This window comes from Ascaphus truei, chromosome 20 (genome assembly GCF_040206685.1).
Source record: "Ascaphus truei isolate aAscTru1 chromosome 20, aAscTru1.hap1, whole genome shotgun sequence".
Lineage (NCBI taxonomy): Eukaryota > Metazoa > Chordata > Amphibia > Anura > Ascaphidae > Ascaphus > Ascaphus truei.
This window is the reverse complement of record NC_134502.1, coordinates 26,483,122-26,505,835: the sequence shown is the minus strand read 5'-3', so window position 1 is coordinate 26,505,835 and position 22,714 is coordinate 26,483,122. Positions and strand designations below refer to the sequence as shown.

The window sequence follows — 22,714 nt, the reverse complement described above, 5'->3', positions numbered from 1 at the left end:
ACATATTAAAATACCAGGTTCTGGTAGGTCCAGCGGGTCCAAACTTTCCAGACCTTAATGCCGGAACTGGGACACCATATGGTCCGAGTTTCAGCCCGCTAGAACCTGGGGAACCGGAGTTACACAAATATCACATAAACCGTTTCATATTTTATTATAAAAATCTCCGCTAAAAAGAAATCTTAGCGTTTCACTAAATCCCCATTGAAAACAACGGGCTCCGCCGCCGTGGGTTTCAATGGAGCAACTCCGCCGTTGTAGTCAATGGAGTTTCCTGCCATAGACTTCAATGGGGAACCGCCGCCATTGAAGTCTATGAGAAAATCCACAAATCTTTACATTCGTCCACACTCCGTCTGGTTGGTCTGAGGGGACTGGGAAGGGGCATACATTAAAGCCGGAATCTTGGCTACATGCCACCCAAATCCCATCCCTCTGGGCATTCCAGAACCGGAGCTATGGACTTACACTTTTCAACATTTTACACTTAGTCATTTTTCCGCCATGCGGCTGGTCCCCCATTGGAATCAATGGCAAAGGTCCCGAACTTTCAAGGGGGTCCATACTCCATCAGGTTGGTCCAAGAGGGTCAAGGATGGTTCTGCAGCCATGCCAGAGCAGTGCCTACAGGTGCCCCAAACCCTGGCCCTCTGGACCCTCCGGAACCGGAGATATGGACTCATGATTTCAGCTTTTCACACTTAGTCGAAATCCTGAGCTGTTTCTGCTGCCGCCATTGGAACCTATGGCGCGACCCTCTCTCTCGGCACGACCCTTCTCGGGTGTCCAGGATTCGGGGACCCGGTGGTGGTCGAGTGGGGGGAGGCCTAGGAACTAGGGGCAAAAAGAATTTTATTTCTAGGTGCTCTAGAACTGTAGATTCCCACGCCACTTAACATTGAACTTGACTAAAGTGATTTAACTCTTTTAAAGGACATTGTATCCGCTTTGCGGTTTTGCTGTTTGGACGGCAGCCAACTCGTTCCTGGAAAACGCCGTCGAGGAATCTCCATTGAAGTCAATGAGCCCATTGACTTACAATGGGAAACCGCCGCTCCTCCTCTCGGACGCCACCTGCTGGTCTTCACGGGAAACAGGTCCAAAACAGCAAGATCCACCATTGAAATGCATTGAGCTCTAATGGCGGCCCATGGGACTCTGCAAAATGGTGCCTGAAAAGGCGGGAAAATTACACAAAGGGCTGTAATCACTAAAGAAATATTAACCCTTGCCCTCCTGGATGGATCCCAGCATGTAGGTGATGCAAACACTGGCATAACACGATACATTTACACAGGGGAATAAACATTTGGATATGGAAGCAAGGCAAAACACATTACTGGACCTCAGTCCAGTTAACCCCTTGCTTCCCTGATGAGAGTAGAGGGTGGCCAAATGGGGTTGTAACCCCTTTAATCCGGGTCAAATCCTCCCTATCGTCACACCTCCCCTGCTCAATGGGTGCCTAGTGCCCCAGCTGCCTCCCCTGGCACTGGGACACCACTGGTGCCCTTGAAGCACTCAATAAGTCCTGAGGGGTTGGCCTGGCAAAATTGTCCTCCGGCATTGTCCAGTACATTGTCCTGGCCACAGTGGATAGTGAAGTCCGGATCTTGCGGAGAAGGGCACCACCTTGGCCGTCGGGCATTCTCCTTTGCCTCCCTCTGCCCCCCACCCAGTGCCTGGTTAACCAAGTCCATGGTGAAGGGGCCCCTTTGCAGACCAGGCTGCACACTTACCAGAGACTGGCATGTCTCTGCACCCGCAAGAAACCAGCTATCAAGCACAGACCAGCGCTTTTTTGTCAACCAAGTCTGGGAAGGAGCTAGGTCACTATCCTGTAGGGACCCTACCTGCCCTGGCCCTGTGCCAACCTGTTGCTGCTCTGCTATACTCCTGACTCTCCTCCCTGGCTGCCTATCTACCCACAGCCCCTCCTTTGGGAACCCTGGGGAATCTGTCAGGGGGGGCTCACTCCTGGCCAGTCAGAACAAGGGACCTTCTGCCTACCTAGCCCACCCCTAGCTTTTGCCAGCTGCCTGACACCCCACTGACCCCCTATCTCCCCCTGCTCCACGGTGTCTCCCTGCCTAGCCTCCCCTATGCCCATCACCTCAGCCCCTGCTGATGACTCCTGCTGCTTACCTCCCTGCAGCCCACCTGCACTCTTCTCCCCAATGGGCAATCCTAACTCAGACACTGGAGCTACCTGAGTGCACCTACCTCCCTGACCTTGTCTCCCCCTTACCAGGGATGAGCTCAGGGGCACCTCTCCAGATGCAACCGTCTTAGCTCTTGGCTGGCAGGATTCCCTGGGGCATCACAAGCCTGCCACAGCCCCTGATACATCCAGCCAATTGCCAGGCTGCAACAGGGGGTTGCTGATCTGAGACACCCCCTGAGGCTCTGCCAGGGTAATGGGAAACTCTAGCTGCCATAACTGCTGCTGTCCCTCCCCGGCTACCACTAGCCCTTCTTCTCCCACTGAGACCTGATGCTGGCTACCTACCTGCAGCCTCCCCTCACTCTGCTTCTCCATAGCTACTCCAAGCCTGGATCCTAGGGACACCTGAGTGAGGCCATCTCCCTGACACTGTCTCCCCATTACTGGGGATGAGCTCAGGGTTGCTGGTGCAAATGCACCCACCTTAGCTCCTGGCTGGCAGGTAATCTGGGGGTGGTCTAACTTTGCCACAACCCCTGAAATCTGGGGGTGGTCTAACTTTGCCACAACCCCTGATACCTCCAGCCCATAGCAAGGCTGCAACAGTGGGGCTCTTAACTGAGAGTCCCCTTGCTGCTCCGCCAGGGTAATGGGGAAGCCTGGCTGCCCTACAAGCTGCCCTTCCTTCCCCTCCCCTGGTACCCCTATATCCTGCCACCCCCCGGTCACCCCTATAGTGAAACAACAGGGTACCGTCATAGGGAAAAATAAGTCAGGGTCAGTCTGCGACTTGGTCTGGCTTACCTCGCTGGTCCCCACAGAGACCGCCGCCTTCGTTGGTCCTGATTGCAGGGGGACTGGAGTGGCCGCCGCCGGCATCATCTGGGCCGGGTAGCAACGGGTCGCCGCCGCAGCAGCGCCCGGGGTTGGCACAGGGGGAACGATGCAGGACAAGGGTCCCAGGTCTTTTGTGGAGAAACACGGCTCCATGCAAACTTGGTAAAATAACCCCCTCCCGCAATCCCTGTTCCTCCCCCACTCAGAAAGGGCTCCGGCACTTTGCTTGAATCGCGGCTCTTCCGCCGCTGCCGCCGCCATGGGCGAGCCCCGGGTAGCTGCCGCAGCAGTACCCGGCTTTGGTACAGGGTCGCCGGCGTGGATTGTGGGGCTCCGGTCATTGCTGGGAATCGCCGACTCCGCCAAACAATGTGAAACACCCACCTCCCGCACACCCCAACCCAACCCCCCAAATAAAATTGCCGCCGGCAGGATGCCGGAGTGGCGGCTTCTTCTCCGCCGCCGCCGCCGGTTCTCCGCCGGGATCAGGTGGATGGCCGCTGCTCTTCGCCGCTGTTGCCGATGCAGCCCGTCCAGGTTCTCCAGGAGAAGTCCCGAGGAGGGTTGTCGCCCTGGCTGGGCGGGAGCCATCAGAGGATGCCACTAACTGGGTCATCTTGTCCGCAGCTCGTGAGCGCTGGCCCTGAAGGGCTTCTTCGCCCGACCGCGCACGGTCCGGGCACCGGGCATTATTGTGGCCCGTTTGTTGGCAGTGCCGCAGTGCCTGCCGGTGCTTCTCCGCCACCGGTGGACTAACCCCAGCAAGGGGCAACGGAGTCCAGAGCGGAGTTGCTTGAGCGCCGGGCGCTGGGAGGAGGTAAGTGGGTCGGGACAACGCCAGCCTCAGGAGCTCGTTACGCTCCGCCTGGGACCACATCCCTCCCCACGCAGACAACAGTGAAAGCTCTTCCAGGGAAAATGGGCTGGCCGCTGCAGCGGCCGTTAACTCTCCGGCTGTAAAACTCTCAGGGTCTCCGCGATCACCCGCTCCCTCCACAAGTCTCTGCCGTCCCGGAGCTGGGTCCATTCCCTGCTCTCCGGGCGGTTTGATGGTTACAGCGGCTGCAGCTGTGGATCTTTGCTCAGCCTGCCGGGTTTCATGCTCACGATCGCTGCCTCTCTCTCAGCCTTGCCGGCTGCTGGTCCCCGCGCCGACTTGATGCACTCCTCCGGTCTCGGTGCCCGGCTCCAGTCAGACGGATGGCCGGCACTTTGGTTCTGGAGGCAATGCTTCTGACAAGTAGGGGAACAGTGAGGAGGTGCCATATCTTGTGTTATATGTTGTACACTGTGTGTTCAATATCTTTAGTACCAGGAACTCGCAATTACCATCGAGTTCCCACTATATTACAGTATCCCTCAGTACACTGTAATACAGGTCCAGTTCAATCCCGCCGCTGCCACCAGTTAATTACAAGCCTGTCACGGTGACTTACGACAGGCTGCAATTTACACCAAATAACTGGGTTGAACTGGGACGAGACTTAGATGTGATAAAATATAATTTATTCCTTGATAAAGGTGAACACACAAGATATACAAATAACAGGCAAAATATGGACACTTACTTAAGATGGAAAGGATGAAACAGTCATATCTGGACTGGCAGTTCATACAGCACTCTTCATAATCATCAAGACACGAAAGACAATTGAGTAAGGGGTGACTGACTTATATACCATTTTACCCCTTCTCTTACACTCAAGGCGCCGAGTTGTCTAGCAAAAAATCCCTTTGAAGCTCTTTGAAGCAGATTTTTGACTTCCATTGTTAGTGTTAAGAATCACACTTAACAACCACTCAGTTCCTTGGTTCCTGGGCCCAGCATAAACAATTAGGCAATTAGCCTTTGATCACCGGGCTATGTTAATTCCTGCAGGATGCTCTTCCTGCTTATTAACATAACAGATGGAGTCTGCAGTTTCCAGAACAGACCCAAACCCCATATACATTTTAATACATACACATATTAAAATACCCGGTTCTGGTAGGTCCAGCGGGTCCAAACTTTCCAGACCTTAATGCCGGAACTGGGACACCATATGGTCCGAGTTCCAGCCCGCTAGGACCTGGAGAACCGGAGTTACACAAATATCACATAAACCGTTTCATATTTTATTATAAAAATCTCCGCTAAAAAGAAATCTTAGCGTTTCACTAAATCCCCATTGAAAACAACGGGCTCCGCCGCCGTGGGTTTCAATGGAGCAACTCCGCCGTTGTAGTCAATGGAGTTTCCTGCCATAGACTTTCAATGGGGAACCGCCGCCATTGAAGTCTATGAGAAAATTCACAAATCTTTACATTCGTCCACACTCTGTCTGGTTGGTCTGAGGGGGCTGGGAATGGGCATGCATTAAAGCCGGAATCTTGGCTACATGCCACCCAAATCCCATCCCTCTGGGCATTCCAGAACCGGAGCTATGGACTTACACTTTTCAACATTTTACACTTAGTCATTTTTCCGCCATGCGGCTGGTCCCCCATTGGAATCAATGGCAAAGGTCCCGAACTTTCAAGAGGGTCCATACTCCATCGGGTTGGTCCAAGAGGGTCAAGGATGGTTCTGCAGCCATGCCGGAGCAGTGCCTACAGGTGCCCCAAACCCTGGCCCTCTGGACCCTCCGGAACCGGAGATATGGACTCATGATTTTCAGCTTTTCACACTTAGTCGAAATCCTGAGCTGTTTCTGCCGCTGCCATTGGAACCTATGGCGCGACCCGCTCTTCCGACATGATCCTTCTCGGGGGTCCAGGATTCGGGGACCCGGTGGTGGTCGAGGGGGGGAGGCCTAGGAACTAGGGGCAAAAAGAATTTTATTTCTAGGTGCTCTAGAACTGTAGATTCCCACGCCACTTAACATTGAACTTGACTAAAGTGATTTAACTCTTTTAAAGGACATTGTATCCGCTTTGCGGTTTGGACGGCAGCCAACTCGTTCCTGGAAAACGCCGTCGAGGAATCTCCATTGAAGTCAATGAGCCCATTGACTTACAATGGGAAACCGCCGCTCCTCCTCTCGGATGCCACCTGCTGGTCTTCACGGTAAACAGGTCCAAAACAGCAAGATCCGCCATTGAAATACATTGAGCTCTAATGGCGGCCTATGGGACTCTGCAAAATGGTGCCTGAAAAGGCGGGAAAATTACACAAAGGGCTATAATCATTAAAGAAATATTAACCCTTGCCCTCCTGGATGGATCCCAGCATGTAGGTGATGCAAACACTGGCATAACACGATACATTTACACAGGGGAATAAACATTTGGATATGGAAGCAAGGCAAAACACATTACTGGACCTCAGTCCAGTTAACCCCTTGCTTCCCTGATGAGAGTAGAGGGTGGCCAAATGGGGTTGTAACCCCTTTAATCCCGGGCCAAATGCTCCCTATCGTCACACAGAGCATGGCGGGGAGGAAGGAGAGCCAACATCTGTCACGTCTCAGCCCCCCAAGGTTTGCGGAAAAGAAAGTGACAAAATGTCCTGCTCCAAAATATGCCTTGTCGCAGTGCACACTCAGGGACAACCTGAGAAGGCTATTTGGATGTATGCAATCCTCGACGACCAAAGCAACAGATCATTGGCGAAGACGGAGTTCTTCAACTTATTCACCTCACAAGACAATGCCTCACCCTACACCCTCAGAACCTGTGCAGGGTCAACTGAGACAACAGAGAGAAGAGCAAGCGGTTACGTCATACGTTCAGTGGATAACAGAATGAAGATAGCTCTCCCCACACTCATCGAGTGCAACCACATGGCCACAAACAGGGACGAGATTCCCACACCAGACGTGGCACGCCATCACCCGCACCTCAGAGGAATAGCCAACTACATCCCGCCGGTAGAACAAGGCGCCAAGATCTTGCTGCTGCTCGGTAGGGACATCTTGAGGGTACATAAAGTCCGTAAACAGCGTAACGGACCCCACAACGCACCATATGCCCAAAGACTTGACCTAGGATGGGTGATAGTGGGCAACGTGTGCACTGACAAAGGGCACGGACAAGACTGTTGACGCCCGCAGGACGGAAATAACAGAATGTGGACACACATCCCTCTCTGAACCATGTCTTGGCCATCTCCAAGTAACAGGAGGGCCAAGTGAAGAGAAGAGACAAGGTCATACCCCTGAGATCGACAAGAACCTCCTCACATCAGGGGGATGTGACAATGGCCTAGGATGCTTAGTGGTTAAGACAACCAAGGATAACGAGTCGAATCCACCGAAGGAAGAAAGTAACCTCCCGAAGGTAACCGACAAGGGATTTCCCAAAGGAGAAGAAACAGACAGTTCCCTTCAGAACAATGACACAGCTGAGACTTACAGCCATTCCTCTCCACAGAGTATCAAGCGACAAGGCAGCCAGCTGTCACGGCTTGCATAGCCGCAAAAGATTGCGCCCTGCAGGTGAAGCCACAGTGGCAAAAAGACTGTCCTCTCGCATGTCAAAAAAGAGACAGTCGCAGAGACATTTCACAAAGGGATTTACAAGGACAAAAGAGACTGTTCTTCGTCCTGACCTAAGAGAAAACAACCTCCTGACGGCAGTCAACAAAAAGACACAAAGGCGTATCACCAAAATACGTGGAGACGTTCTCGTGCAAGAGGAATGCACCGATGACTTAGGGTGCACAGCGTTCCAGACCACAAGGGACGACGACAAGCAAACACCATCGATGGGAGATAGAGGATTCCTGATGTTAACGGTCAAGGAGCTCGTCAAAGACGGACCGGGCAGTTGGGTGAACCCGCTACCATTCCGTTCACCAAGAAGGCGCCTCCCAAACAATGGAGAACATGCTATCTCTAGGTTCACTTCGCACCTCTGCGACCTACAAAGGGAACTGGAGACCAAAAACAACTTTGTGGCCTTCATCTAGAAGATATTCCTTACTGGCCACGCAAAGCCAGCACCTCTAATAAAGAAATGTGAAGAATGCTGGTACCTCCAATCATCTGGGGTCTAACACCCTCAGGAACCCGATCAAATCCGTGTAGTGTTCAGCCCCAGTGCTCAGCTCCAGGGAGTCTCCCCGAATGACGCCCTCTTTACTGAACTAGATTCGACAACTGGTCTTCCAGGAGTGTCGATCCGCTTCCGCAAGGAGCCAAAAGCCATCTCCTTCTGCCAAACGCCAGGTGTTAGAGTGACAGGCTGCCACAGCTGGCATACCTACAAGGGGATGCACTCTGTAGGTAAAACTACAGAGACAAAAAGACTGTTCTTCCATAAGTTTAAAAAGAAACAGTGCCAGAGACATTCACAGAGAGACATTGTGGTGCACCCAGCTAACCTGGACCGGTGCATCCACTCAACATCCTTTGCTAAAAGACTTTGCTAAAGGATTTCAACGCCAGTGGTACCGGCCGGTGTCGCCTCGTTATGTGGACATGGACTTTGCATTATTATGTTATGTATGTTTGCATTGCACATATGTTCCACATACTTCATTAGAGTGGTATCTCCAGATACCAGACCGGGAGTGTCATGGAACAAGAATCACATCTCTGTTTCACCCCCCCTCTTTCCTTTGCAGCTCCTGCCTGTCAGTTTCTTATTTTCAGCTGCATGGAGTTTGCACATACACACTGTGCCTGTGTGATATGTTACTGTGGCGATTCAGGGGATTCCTTCCCCTTCTGTCTCTCCCTCTGTCCCATCTCCTGTCAATCCTTCTACCCTTTCCCACTCCTGTCCCGCTCCTTCTACCTCTCTCCCACTTCCTCAGCGCATACCCTGCAGACCTCGCACACCCGCGCGGTCCCTAAGCTCCTGTAATGACGCTACCCGCTCCCAGACACACGCTATACCCACGGCCAATACCTCACCATCCCTGGAGGTCTCGTCCGCTACTCTGTTCCCCTCCAGCGGGGTTCCCACGGTGCAGCGCTCTGAGCGCCTGGTGACGCGGCTGGTGCGCGCGCCCCCTCCGCTCAATTTACAGAGGGCGCGCGCTCACGCTCCTCTTCTCTGCTCCGTCACGATCCTGACTCCTCCTCCCAATCCCTACTGGTCACTTCCCTGGCTGCCTCTTCTTCTCTTCTCCCTGACCTATCTCTATCGTCTCCCACTTCTCTTTCTGCTCCTCCCTTCTCTTTCATTGGTGCACCTTCCTTTATAATCCCTGTCTGTCCACTTCTTCCTCGCTCTGCATAGTTCCTGTTTCCCTGTGTGTGCTGACCTACGCTGTGCTCCCTCTGTGTCCCTGCTGTATCCTGCTCCTGTGTTTACCTTTGGATTTCCCTCGCTTTGACCCCTGCTTGTTCTGGACTACTCTGCTCTCTGTACCCCTTTGAACCTTGCTACGCTCTCGACCACGCTGCTCTCTGGAACCCTTGGACCTGGCTTTGTACCCCGACGACTCTACTCTCTGGACCCCTTGGACATTGGCACACGGACACGGCTATCCCTACGCATACTCCTAAAGACGTTGCAAGTATCGCTAACCACTCTTTCTACAGGCCCAGCAACACTGTACCAGACTACGGGCTTGCTCCCAATGCGGTGGGTGTGTGGTGTAATACACTTCCCACCTCAGTACTGGGGTCTTGCCAGGTCTGCGGGCATACAGGCGTGACAGTTACAATGTTGCATTTCTTGCCTCTGGGCATGTAATCAGTGAGTTGCTACTGCAGCCTCTGAGATCCTTCTCAGAATGGGCTTTTCTGCCCTCCCCCCTGTTTTGTTCACAGATAGTCTGTCCCAAGACTATTCCTTTTACCCACATTGCTCCTCACTTCCTTATCCACTCTGGAGACAGTGAGCACAGCACCCATCTCTGTGTCACGCTGTTCAGCCCGCAGACCAGGCCAGTCCCCTATACTGAGGTGGGATGTTGAATATACACACCGACAGCAGAGGGAGCGTGTCCGGGATGTGGTTGTAGCGGGTCCGGGATGTGGTTGTAGCGTGGCCAGGCCTGGGTTAAGACTCAGAATAGTCGTTGTACTTGCCGAGTTAAGGAGTATAGAGAGTTCCGTAGTAAAATCCGTTTCCGTGCCAAGGGTCTGAGAGGTAAGAATCGTGATGGGTAAGCCGAAGTCGGGGGCCAGGGAGGTAAGTCAGACAAGCCGGTTCAAATCTGTAGGAGTAAAGACAAACAGGAGCACGACACAGTTTCCAGGCTACACAGGAAGCAACGAGCTATGCAGAGCAAGGAAGTGAAGGCAAAGCAGGATATTTGAAGCAACAGTGACCAATCCGGATGAGGGGCATGGTGGAGGCGTGTCGAGGAGCTGCTCGTGAGTGGCAGAGAGACCAGGAAATAGCAGAGCACAGCTGAGAGTCTGTAACACCAGTGCCAGAATCCAAGATGGCGGCTGCAGAGTTCAAGGTATGCACTGGGCGGCGGCATGGGTAGCGACGGGGCAGGGGCAGCAGCCGCTGCAGTACTGGTAGTGGGTAAGGAGGGGTCATGCCGTAATGGACGTGGCCCCCGATTCCTTACACTCTGTTACTCTCCTATGGCAAGGCCATCTCTTTCTACCTGCTTCTAACTACAAATCACTACTACACACCATCCACAAGAGCCTGTATTTACTGCTGCTTTTCCAATAAAGTGAAGGAAATATTATAGCACTTGGAGTGATTTGGAAAGAGGGCTGAGTTAATGCTATCGGGAGCTACTCACACATCACATGTGACCCTGGCTTCAGAATAACACATATCCACCAGTGATTCGAAAGCATCATTAATAAGGGGTCCTATATTACCCTTCCATAGACCAAAACTGGAAACTAGACCATCCATGAGATTGACCTATGACTACACATGGGTATCCAGTGAAGTCCCAGTAGTTAGGTGGACCACCCATTTGGCCAAACCAACAGTTGACACGGGTGATCTCTGGGAAGGTGATACCTGTTGGTGCACAAAGGAATCAAAATGTGGAACTTGTCATTCAAATATCTCATCTGTTATAACTGCCGGTGTTTGGTTGGGTATCATTTGTTAGGCAGAAATGTATTATATGTAGTTATTATAAATATTCTGTTGTGTAAGGCTTGGTGGGGGCGTCATTGGTTCTAGTAGGAGAAGAATGTAGCCCCTGCTACAAAAGTGTGAATAATAGAGTTGGTCAGCTCCACCTATCACAAGGTGCGATGGGGAACCGGAGACGCTATCCCTGGTCTGCCTGGCAACACATGACAGGAGCGATGGGATTGGATGGAATGTTGGAGCAGGCTGTCAGGTTTGAAAGACGCAGAGAGAGAGAAATCCAACTGTCATTCTGAGAGAGAGACCCAGCGAGAGAGAGAGAGAGAGAGAGAGACAGCCCAGGGGACTGTGAGAGACAGCCCAGGGGACTGTGAGAGACAGCCCAGGTGACTGTGAGAGACAGCCCAGGTGACTGTGAGAGACAGCCCAGGTGACTGTGAGAGAGAGAGCCCAGGGGACTGTGAGAGAGACAGTCCAGGTGACCGGGAGAGAGACACAGAGAGACAGGCTGACACTCACAGAGGTGACAAAGGATGAGTGTATGAGACAGCTAGTCAAGCACACAGCGAGAGTGAGAGACAGGCAGCAGAAACACATCCCCTGCACTCACAGACACAGAGAGCGGAGGGGAGACCGGATACTGGGCTGTGAAAGCACAACGCGATAAGTCGATAACACACACTGACACACTGACACACACACACTGACACTGACACACACTGATACAACACACACACTGACATATACACAGACACACACACACAGTGACACACACACAGTGACACACACACACTGACACACACACACTGACACACACACAGTGACACACACACTGACACACACACACTGACACACATGCACACACACAGCACTGTTGTTCCTTATATCGTCCCAGTGTGACAGAGAGAGAGACTGTGAGAGAGACAGCTCAGGTGACTGTGAGAGAGACAGCTCAGGTGACTGTGAGAGACATCTTAGGGGACTGAGAGAGAGACACAGGACACTCACAGAGGTGACAAAGGATGAGTGTATGAGACAGCTAGTAAAGCGCACAGCGAGAGTGAGAGACAGGCAGCAGAAACACATCCCCTGCACTCACAGACACAGAGAGCGGAGGGGAGACCGGATACTGGGCTGTGAAAACACAATGTGATAACACACAATGACACACACACATATACACACATACACACTGACACACACACCCTAACACTGACACACACACTAATACACACACACTGAAACACACATCATATACACACACACTGACACACACACATACTGACACACACACAATGACACATATGCACACACAGCACTGTTGTTCCTTATATCGTCCCAGTGTGACAGAGAGAGAGACTGTGAGAGAGACAGCTCAGGTGACTGTGAGAGAGACAGCTCAGGTGACTGTGAGAGAGACAGCCCAGGTGACTGTGAGACAGCTCAGGTGACTAAGAGAGACAGCTCAGGTGACTGTGAGAAACAGCCCAGGGGACAGAGAGAGAGACAGCCCAGTGGACAGAGAGAGACAGCCCAGGGGATGTAGAAAGCCAGATCAGGGGTAAGAGAGACAACCGAGGGGACGGAGAGAGATCCCGGGGGACGGAGAGAGAGGCACAGAGAGACAGCCCAGGGGACAGAGAGAGAGAGACACAGAGAGACAGGCTGACACTCACAGAGGTGACAAAGGATGAGTGTATGAGACAGCTAGTAAAGCGCACAGCGAGAGTGAGAGACAGGCAGCAGAAACACATCCCCTGCACTCACAGACACAGAGAGCGGAGGGGAGACCGGATACTGGGCTGTGAAAGCACAACGCGATAACACACAATGACACACACACATATACACACACACACACTGACACACACACACACACACTCACTGACACACACTGATATACACACACACTGATATTCATACACACACTGACACTCACTGACGCACACACACACACACACACACACACACACTGACACACACAATGTTATTGCAGTAACCCTGAGTGCCTTTTTATCCCTGTAACATGTTATTGTATTGTATGTCTTTATTTATATAGCGCCATTAATGTACATAGCGCTTCACAGTAGTAATACACGTGGTAATCAAATAATTAACAGATAATATAAATAACAGGTCATGGGAATAAGTGCTTCAGACATAAAAGTAACATTAAGGAAGAGGAGCCCCTGCCCCGAGGAGCTTCCAATTTAATTGGTAGGTAGGGAGAACGTACAGAGACAGTAGGAGGGAGTTCTGGTAAGTGCGTCTGCAGGGGGCCAAGCTTTATGTATCATGTGTTCAGAATATCCACAGTGCTATTCATATGCTTCTTTAAGCAAGTGTGTCTTAAGGTGGGTCTTAAAGGTGGGTAGTCAGTGAAAAAGGTTCAAGGCGGGAGAGGGCTTTAGATACAAATGGGGTAGAAAGAAGACATCCTTGAGAGGAACGCAAGAGTCGGGATGGTGTATAACGAGAAATTAGGGCTGAGATGTAAGGAGGGGCAGAAGTGTGTAAAGCTTTAAAAGTGAGGAGAATTGGTGTGTGAGATATGGGATTTGATAGGAAGCCAGGAGAGGGATTTCAGCAGGGGAGATGCTGAGACAGATCTAGGAAAGGGTAGAGTGATTCTGGCAGCAGCGTTTAGGATAGATTGTAGGGGAGACAGGTGAGAGGCAGGAAGGCCGGACAGCAGGAGGTTACAGTAATCAAGACGGGAGAGAATGAGGGCCTGAGTCAGAGTTTTAGCAGTCGAGCAACAGAGGAAAGGGAGTATCTTTGTTATATTGCGGAGGAAAAAGCGACAGGCTTTAGAAATGTTTTGAATGTGAGGGGCGAATGTGAGAGGAGTCGAGTGTGACCCCTAGGCAGCGTGCTTGGGCTACTGGGTGAATGATTGTATTTCCAACAGTAATGTGGAAGGAGGTAGTAGGACCAGGTTTGGGAGGAAGTATGAGGAGCTCTGTTTTAGCCATGTTGAGTTTAAGGCGACGGAGGGCCATCCAGGATGATATAGCAGAGAGACATTCAGAAACTTTGGTTTGTACAGCAGGTGTAAGGTAAGGTGTTGAAAAGTATATGTGTGTGTCGTCAGCATAGAGGTGATAATTAAACCCAAAAGATGTTATTAGGTCACCTAGAGAGAGTGTGTACAGAGAAGAGAGAAGAGGTCCCAGGACAGAGCCCTGGGGTACCCCCACAGAGAGATCAATAGAGGAGGAGGAGGTGTTAGCAGAAGAGACACTGAAAGTACGATGGGAGAGGTAGGATGAGATCCAGGATAGAGCTTTGCTCCGAATACCAAGAGTATGGAGAATGTGAAGGAGAAGAGGGTGGTCCACGGTGTCAAATGCTGCAGAGAGGTCGAGTAATATGAGCAGAGTGTAATGACCTCCATGCTGCCAAAGACAGAGGTCTGTTTCAGTGGAGTGAGCAGTGCGGAAGCCAGATTGTAGAGGGTCTAGGAGAGAATAGGTGTTGAGAAAATGGAGCAAGCGAGAGAATACAAGACGTTCAAGGAGTTTAGAGGCAGGAGGGAGACAGGTCGATAGTTAGAAAGACAGGTAGGGTCAAGCTTGCTGTTCTTGAGTAATGGTATGACCGTTGCATGTTTGAAGGATGATGGAAAGGTTCCAGAGCAGAGGGAGGAGTTAAAAATGTGTGTGAGCGTAGGGATTATAGTAGGAGCAAGAGGTTTTAGGAGATGGGAGGGAATGGGGTCAAGAGGGCACGTGGTAGAGGGAGAAGAGGCGATCAACAGCGACACATCCTCCTCTGAGACAGTGGAAAAAGAGTCAAGGAAGGCAGGAGGAGAGTTAGGAAGAGGTGTAGGATGGGAGGAAGAAACAGAGGGGATGTTCTGCCGTATGGATTCCACCTTTTCCTTAAAATAGTCAGCAAAGTCCTGAGCGGAGATGGAGGAAGGAGAGGCAGCTGAGGGTGGTTTGAGTAGAGTATCAAAGACAGAGAACAGTCGGCGTGTGTTAGACTTGTGCATGTTGATTAGTGCAGAAAAATAGGCTTGTTTAGCTTGCGAGAGGGCAGAGTTGAAACAGGATAGCATAAATTTGTAGTGAAGGAAGTCTGCGAGAGTGTGAGACTTCCTCCAGAGGCGTTCAGAGGAACGAGTGGAGGAACGCAGCATCCGCGTGTGGGAATTTAGCCAGGGTCTAGGGTTAGAAGGGCGAGTGCGGCAGAGAGAAAGCGGGGCATGTAGATCAAGAGAGGAGGACAGGGCAGAGTTGTAGTTCCTGACCAGGTTGTCAGGGTCTGTAGCAGAGCTGAGAGAGGAGAGGGTGGAGCTTAAAGTGGACTCAAAGTCAGGTAAGTGAATAGAGCGCAGGTTTCTGCAGAACCGGGGGGTAGATGGAGGTGGAGAAGGGGAGAAGCGAGAGAGAGAAATCCAACTGTCATTCTGAGAGAGACACAGCGAGAGAGAGAGAGAGACAGCCCAGGGGACTGTGAGAGAGACAGCCAAGGGGACTGTGAGAGACAGCCCAGGGGACTGTGAGAGAGACAGCCCAGGGGACTGTGAGAGAGACAGCCCAGGTGACTGTGAGAGAGACAGCCCAGGGGACTGTGAGAGAGACAGCCCAGGGGACTGTGAGAGAGACAGCCTAGGTGACTGTGAGAGAGACAGTCCAGGTGACTGTGAGAGACAGCCCAGGGGACCGTGAGAGAGAGAGCCCAGGGGGCTGTGAGAGTGAAAGACACAGAGAGACACAGAGAGACAGCCTGACACTCACAGAGGAGACAAAGGATGAGTGTATGAGACAGCTAGTCAAGCACACAGCGAGAGTGAGAGACAGGCAGCAGAAACACATCCCCTGCACTCACAGACACAGAGAGCGGAGGGGAGACCGGATACTGGGCTGTGAAAGCACAATGTGATAACACACAATGACACACACACATATACACACACACACACTGACACACACACACACACTGACACACACACATATACACACACACACACACTGACACACTGACACACACACACACTGACACTCACTGACACACACTGATATACACACACACTGATATTCATACACACACTGACACTCACTGACGCACACACACACACACACACACTGACACACACAATGTTATTGCAGTAACCCTGAGTGCCTTTTTATCCCTGTAACATGTTATTGTATTGTATGTCTTTATTTATATAGCGCCATTAATGTACATAGCGCTTCACAGTAGTAATACACGTGGTAATCAAATAATTAAAAAAAAATTGTATGTATTTGGGGGTGGGAAGTTTCTTGGTATATATCTTGTGGGGGGGGGGAATTGTGGGAGGTGGGGGGGGGGAATTGTGGGAGGTGGGGGGGGAATTGTGGGAGGGGGGGGGGAATTGTGGGAGGTGGGGGGGGGGGGAATTGTGGGAGGTGGGGGGGGGGAATTGTGGGAGGTGGGGGGGGGAATTGTGGGAGGGGGGGGGGGAATTGTGGGAGGTGGGGGGGGGGAATTGTGGGAGGTGGGGGGGGAATTGTGGGAGGGGGGGGGGGAATTGTGGGAGGTGGGGGGGGGGGAATTGTGGGAGGTGGGGGGGGGAATTGTGGGAGGTGGGGGGGGAATTGTGGGAGGGGGGGGGGGAATTGTGGGAGGGGGGGGGAATTGTGGGAGGTGGGGGGGAATTGTGGGAGGTGGGGGGGGGGGATTGTGGGAGGTGGGGGGGGGATTGTGGGAGGTGGGGGGGGGGAATTGTGGGAGGGGGGGGGGGAATTGTGGGAGGGGGGGGGGGGGAATTGTGGGAGGGGGGGGATGAGAGAGCGTGGGGTAATTGATGGGGGGAGAGTGAGAGACTGGGGTGAGTGAGGAAAAGAGGGAGTAAGAGTGAGACGCAGGGGAGAGAAATACATGTGAGGCGGGGGGGGGCAGGGATTGAGGGAGGGTGGGGTAATTGATGGAGGGTGAGGAGAGGGGTAATATGTGGGGGGAATTGTGTGGGGAGGGGGGGCATGGATTGAGGGAGGGTGGGGTAATTGATGGAGGCAGAGGGGTATTTTGTGGGGGGAATTGTGTGGGGGGGAGGGGTGGTCAGGGATTGAGGGAGGGTGGGGTAATTGATGGAGGGGGGAGAGTGAGAGGTGAGACGGAGAAAAATATATGGGAAGAGGGAGGGAAATAGAGGGGGCTCGCGAGCTGTGAAAGGGGGCAACACAGGGGGGGAGGGGTCAGAACTGTAGCCCTGGGCCTCTGGAAATCAGTCTGCGGCCCTGCCTGGCCCTAGGTAGGTGAAAGGGAGTGGGACTCACAGGGCCCAAGGATAACATGAGGGCTGCACCTTTATTACACAGCCTGGCTACCCTTGACCTATCACAAGGTGCGATGGGGAACCGGAGACGCTATCCCTGGTCTGCCTGGCAACACATGACAGGAGCGATGGGATTGGATGGAATGTTGGAGCAGGCTGTCAGGTTTGAAAGACACAGAGAGAGAGAGAAATCCAACTGTCATTCTGAGAGAGAGACCCAGCGAGAGAGAGAGAGAGACAGCCCAGGGGACTGTGAGAGAGACAGCCAAGGGGACTGTGAGAGACAGCCCAGGGGACTGTGAGAGAGACAGCCCAGGGGACTGTGAGAGAGACAGCCCAGGTGACTGTGAGAGAGACAGCCCAGGGGACTGTGAGAGAGACAGCCCAGGGGACTGTGAGAGAGACAGCCTAGGTGACTGTGAGAGAGACAGTCCAGGTGACTGTGAGAGACAGCCCAGGGGACCGTGAGAGAGAGAGCCCAGGGGGCTGTGAGAGTGAAAGACACAGAGAGACAGCCTGACACTCACAGAGGAGACAAAGGATGAGTGTATGAGACAGCTAGTCAAGCACACAGCGAGAGTGAGAGACAGGCAGCAGAAACACATCCCCTGCACTCACAGACACAGAGAGCGGAGGGGAGACCGGATACTGGGCTGTGAAAGCACAACGTGATAACACACAATGACACACACACATATACACACACACACACTGACACACACACACACACTGACACACACACATATACACACACACACACACTGACACACTGACACACACACACACACTGACACACACACATATACACACACACACACTGACACTCACTGACACACACTGATATACACACACACTGATATTCATACACACACTGACACTCACTGACGCACACACACACACACACACACACACTGACACACACAATGTTATTGCAGTAACCCTGAGTGCCTTTTTATCCCTGTAACATGTTATTGTATTGTATGTCTTTATTTATATAGCGCCATTAATGTACATAGCGCTTCACAGTAGTAATACACGTGGTAATCAAATAATTAAAAAAAAATTGTATGTATTTGGGGGTGGGAAGTTTCTTGGTATATATCTTGTGGGGGGGGGGAATTGTGGGAGGTGGGGGGGGGGAATTGTGGGAGGTGGGGGGGGAATTGTGGGAGGGGGGGGGGAATTGTGGGAGGTGGGGGGGGGGAATTGTGGGAGGTGGGGGGGGGAATTGTGGGAGGTGGGGGGGGAATTGTGGGAGGGGGGGGGGGGGAATTGTGGGAGGGGGGGGGGGAATTGTGGGAGGTGGGGGGGGGGAATTGTGGGAGGTGGGGGGGGGGAATTGTGGGAGGGGGGGGGGAATTGTGGGAGGGGGGGGGAATTGTGGGAGGTGGGGGGGGGGATTGTGGGAGGTGGGGGGGGGGGATTGTGGGAGGTGGGGGGGGGATTGTGGGAGGTGGGGGGGGGGAATTGTGGGAGGGGGGGGGGAATTGTGGGAGGGGGGGGGATGAGAGAGCGTGGGGTAATTGATGGGGGGAGAGTGAGAGACTGGGGTGAGTGAGGAAAAGAGGGAGTAAGAGTGAGACGCAGGGGAGAGAAATACATGTGAGGCGGGGGGGGGCAGGGATTGAGGGAGGGTGGGGTAATTGATGGAGGGTGAGGAGAGGGGTAATATGTGGGGGGAATTGTGTGGGGAGGGGGGGCATGGATTGAGGGAGGGTGGGGTAATTGATGGAGGCAGAGGGGTATTTTGTGGGGGGAATTGTGTGGGGGGGAGGGGTGGTCAGGGATTGAGGGAGGGTGGGGTAATTGATGGAGGGGGGAGAGTGAGAGGTGAGACGGAGAAAAATATATGGGAAGAGGGAGGGAAATAGAGGGGGCTCGCGAGCTGTGAAAGGGGGCAACACAGGGGGGGAGGGGTCAGAACTGTAGCCCTGGGCCTCTGGAAATCAGTCTGCGGCCCTGCCTTGCCCTAGGTAGGTGAAAGGGAGTGGGACTCACAGGGCCCAAGGATAACATGAGGGCTGCACCTTTATTACACAGCCTGGCTACCCTTGACCTATCACAAGGTGCGATGGGGAACCGGAGACGCTATCCCTGGTCTGCCTGGCAACACATGACAGGAGCGATGGGATTGGATGGAATGTTGGAGCAGGCTGTCAGGTTTGAAAGACACAGAGAGAGAGAGAAATCCAACTGTCATTCTGAGAGAGACACAGCGAGAGAGAGAGAGAGACAGCCCAGGGGACTGTGAGAGAGACAGCCAAGGGGACTGTGAGAGACAGCCCAGGGGACTGTGAGAGAGACAGCCAAGGGGACTGTGAGAGACAGCCCAGGGGACTGTGAGAGACAGCCCAGGTGACTGTGAGAGATACAGCCCAGGGGACTGTGAGAGAGACAGCCCAGGGGACTGTGAGAGAGACAGCCTAGGTGACTGTGAGAGAGACAGTCCAGGTGACTGTGAGAGACAGCCCAGGGGACCGTGAGAGAGAGAGCCCAGGGGGCTGTGAGAGTGAAAGACACAGAGAGACACAGAGAGACAGCCTGACACTCACAGAGGAGACAAAGGATGAGTGTATGAGACAGCTGGTCAAGCACACAGCGAGAGTGAGAGACAGGCAGCAGAAACACATCCCCTGCACTCACAGACACAGAGAGCGGAGGGGAGACCGGATACTGGGCTGTGAAAGCACAATGTGATAACACACAATGACACACACACATATACACACACACACACTGACACACACACATATACACACACACTGACACACACACTGATACACTGACACACAAACTGACACACACACACTGACACACGCACTGACACACACAAACACTGACACACACATTGACGCACACACACACACACACACACACACACACATTGACGCACACACACTGACACAGAGAGCGGAGGGGAGACCGGATACTGGGCTGTGAAAGCACAACGCGATAACACACAATGACACACACACTGACACACTGACACACACACTGACACACTGACACACACACACACTGACACACACACTGATACACTGACACACACACTGACACACACACACACTGACACACGCACTGACACACACAAACACTGACACACACATTGACGCACACACACTGACACAGAGAGCGGAGGGGAGACCGGATACTGGGCTGTGAAAGCACAACGCGATAACACACAATGACACACACACACACACTGACACACACACTGACACACTGACACACACACACACACTGACACACACACTGACACACACACACACACTGACACACGCACTGACACACACAAACACTGACACACACATTGACGCACACACACTGACACGCACACACACTGACACACACACACACACACACACACTAATATACACACACACTGACACACACACACACACTGACACACGCACTGACACACACAAACACTGACACACACATTGACGCACACACACTGACACGCACACACACTGACACACACACACACACACACACACTAATATACACACACACTGACACACACACACAGACACACACACACACACACACTGACACACACATCACACTTATCAGGCCTCAGCGCGACCACACGCCATGTTGAGAATAGAGCTCCAACACCGTCCGGCAATAACATGGATGTAAGGGACGGCTGCATTGGACACTGGGACTATATTAGGAACAACCGCGCTGTGTGTGTGTGTCTGTGTATGTCAGAGTGTGTGTGTAGTCAGAGTGTGTGTGTGTGTCAGTGTGCGTGTGTGTGTCTGTGTGTCAGTGTGTGTGCGTGTGTGTGTCTGTGTGTCAGTGTCTGTGTGTCAGTGTGCGTGTGTCAGTGTGCGTGTGTCAGTGTGCGTGTGTCAGTGTGCGTGTGTCAGGGTGCGTGTGTCAGTGTGTGTGCGTGTGCGTGTGCGTGTGCGTGTGCGTGTGTGCCAGTGTGTGTCAGTGTGTGTCAGTGTGTGTGTGTGTGTGTGTGTGTGTGTGTGTGTGTGTGTGTGTGTGTGTGTGTGTGTGTGTGTGTGTGTGTGTGTGTGTGTGTGTGTGTGTGTGTGTGTGTGTGTGTCAGTGTGTGTGTGTGTCAGTGTGTGCGTGTGTGTGCGTCTCATCTGGGATTCTTTTTATCTGAGTCTGACTATGGTGTATTAAGGGGGAAAAAGGAGGGGTTATTTCAGTAACCCGCCTCCTGAGTGCCTTATTGCCCCTGTAACATGTTATTTCAGTAACCCGCCTCCTGAGTGCCTTATTGGTCCTGTAACATGTTATTGCAGTAACCCGCCTCCTGAGTGCCTTATTGCCTCTGTAACATGTTATCGCAGTAACACGCCTCCTGAATGCCTTATTGGTCCTGTAACATGTTATTGCAGTAACCCGCCTCCTGAGTGCCTTATTGCCCCTGTAACATGTTATTGCAGTAACCCGCCTCCTGAGTGCCTTATTGCCCCTGTAACATGTTATTTCAGTAACCCGCCTCCTGAGTGCCTTATTGTCCCTGTAACACGTTATTGCAGTAACCCGCCTCCTGAGTGCCTTATTGGTCCTGTAACATGTTATTGCAGTAACCCGCCTCCTGAGTGCCTTATTGTCCCTGTAACATGTTACTGCAGTAACCCGCCTACTGAGTGCCTTATTGTCCCTGTAACATGTTACTGCCGTAACCCGCCTCCTGAGTGCCTTATTGCCCCTGTAACATGTTATTGCAGTAACCCGCCTCCTGAGTGCCTTATTGCCCTGTAACATGTTAATGCAGTAATCCGCCTCCTGAGTGCCTTATTGCCCCTGTAACATGTTACTGCAGTAACCCGCCTCCTGAGTGCCTTATTGCCCCTGTAACATGTTACTGCACTAACCCGCCTCCTGAGTGCCTTATTGCCCCTGTAACATGTTACTGCAGTGACCTCCCTCGTGAGTGCCTTATTGCCCCTGTAACATGTTACTGCAGTAACCTCCCTCGTGAGTGCCTTATTGCCCCTGTAACATGTTACTGCAGTAACCCGCCTCCTGAGTGCCTTATTGCCCCTGTAACATGTTATTGCAGTAACCCCCCTCCTGAGTGCCTTATTGCCCCTGTAACATGTTATTGCAGTAACCCGCCTCCTGAGTGCCTTATTGCCCCTGTAACATGTTACTTCAGTAATCCGCCTCCTGAGTGCCTTATTGCCCCTGTAACATGTTACTGCACTAACCCGCCTCCTGAGTGCCTTATTGCCCCTGTAACATGTTACTGCACTAACCCACCTCCTGAGTGCCTTATTGCCCCTGTAACATGTTACTGCAGTAACCTCCCTCGTGAGTGCCTTATTGCCCCTGTAACATGTTACTGCAGTAACCCGCCTCCTGAGTGCCTTATTGCCCCTGTAACATGTTACTTCAGTAATCCGCCTCCTGAGTGCCTTATTGCCCCTGTAACATGTTACTGCACTAACCCGCCTCCTGAGTGCCTTATTGCCCCTGTAACATGTTACTGCACTAACCCACCTCCTGAGTGCCTTATTGCCCCTGTA

The 22,714-nt window shown here is 52.4% G+C and overlaps 2 protein-coding genes across 13 annotated transcripts in view; both read left to right on the top strand.

The window, feature by feature from the left end:
* Window positions 1-11,242: 11,242 nt before the first annotated feature.
* LOC142470810 (bestrophin-2a-like) overlaps window positions 11,243-22,714 on the top strand; it is a 60,101-nt gene continuing 48,629 nt past the window's right edge. Inside the window, exon 1 of one of the 12 annotated variants that reach the window (XM_075577557.1) lies at window positions 11,243-11,356. The gene's annotated coding sequence lies outside the window, so the exon portion shown is untranslated. The other 11 variants (XM_075577556.1, XM_075577563.1, XM_075577559.1 and 8 more) reach the window with 11 other exon arrangements.
* Window positions 17,180-22,714, top strand: part of LOC142471047 (bestrophin-2-like) — a 92,088-nt gene continuing 86,553 nt past the window's right edge. Inside the window, exon 1 of the mRNA XM_075577847.1 lies at window positions 17,180-17,556. The gene's annotated coding sequence lies outside the window, so the exon portion shown is untranslated. The remainder of the gene's footprint in view (window positions 17,557-22,714) is intronic.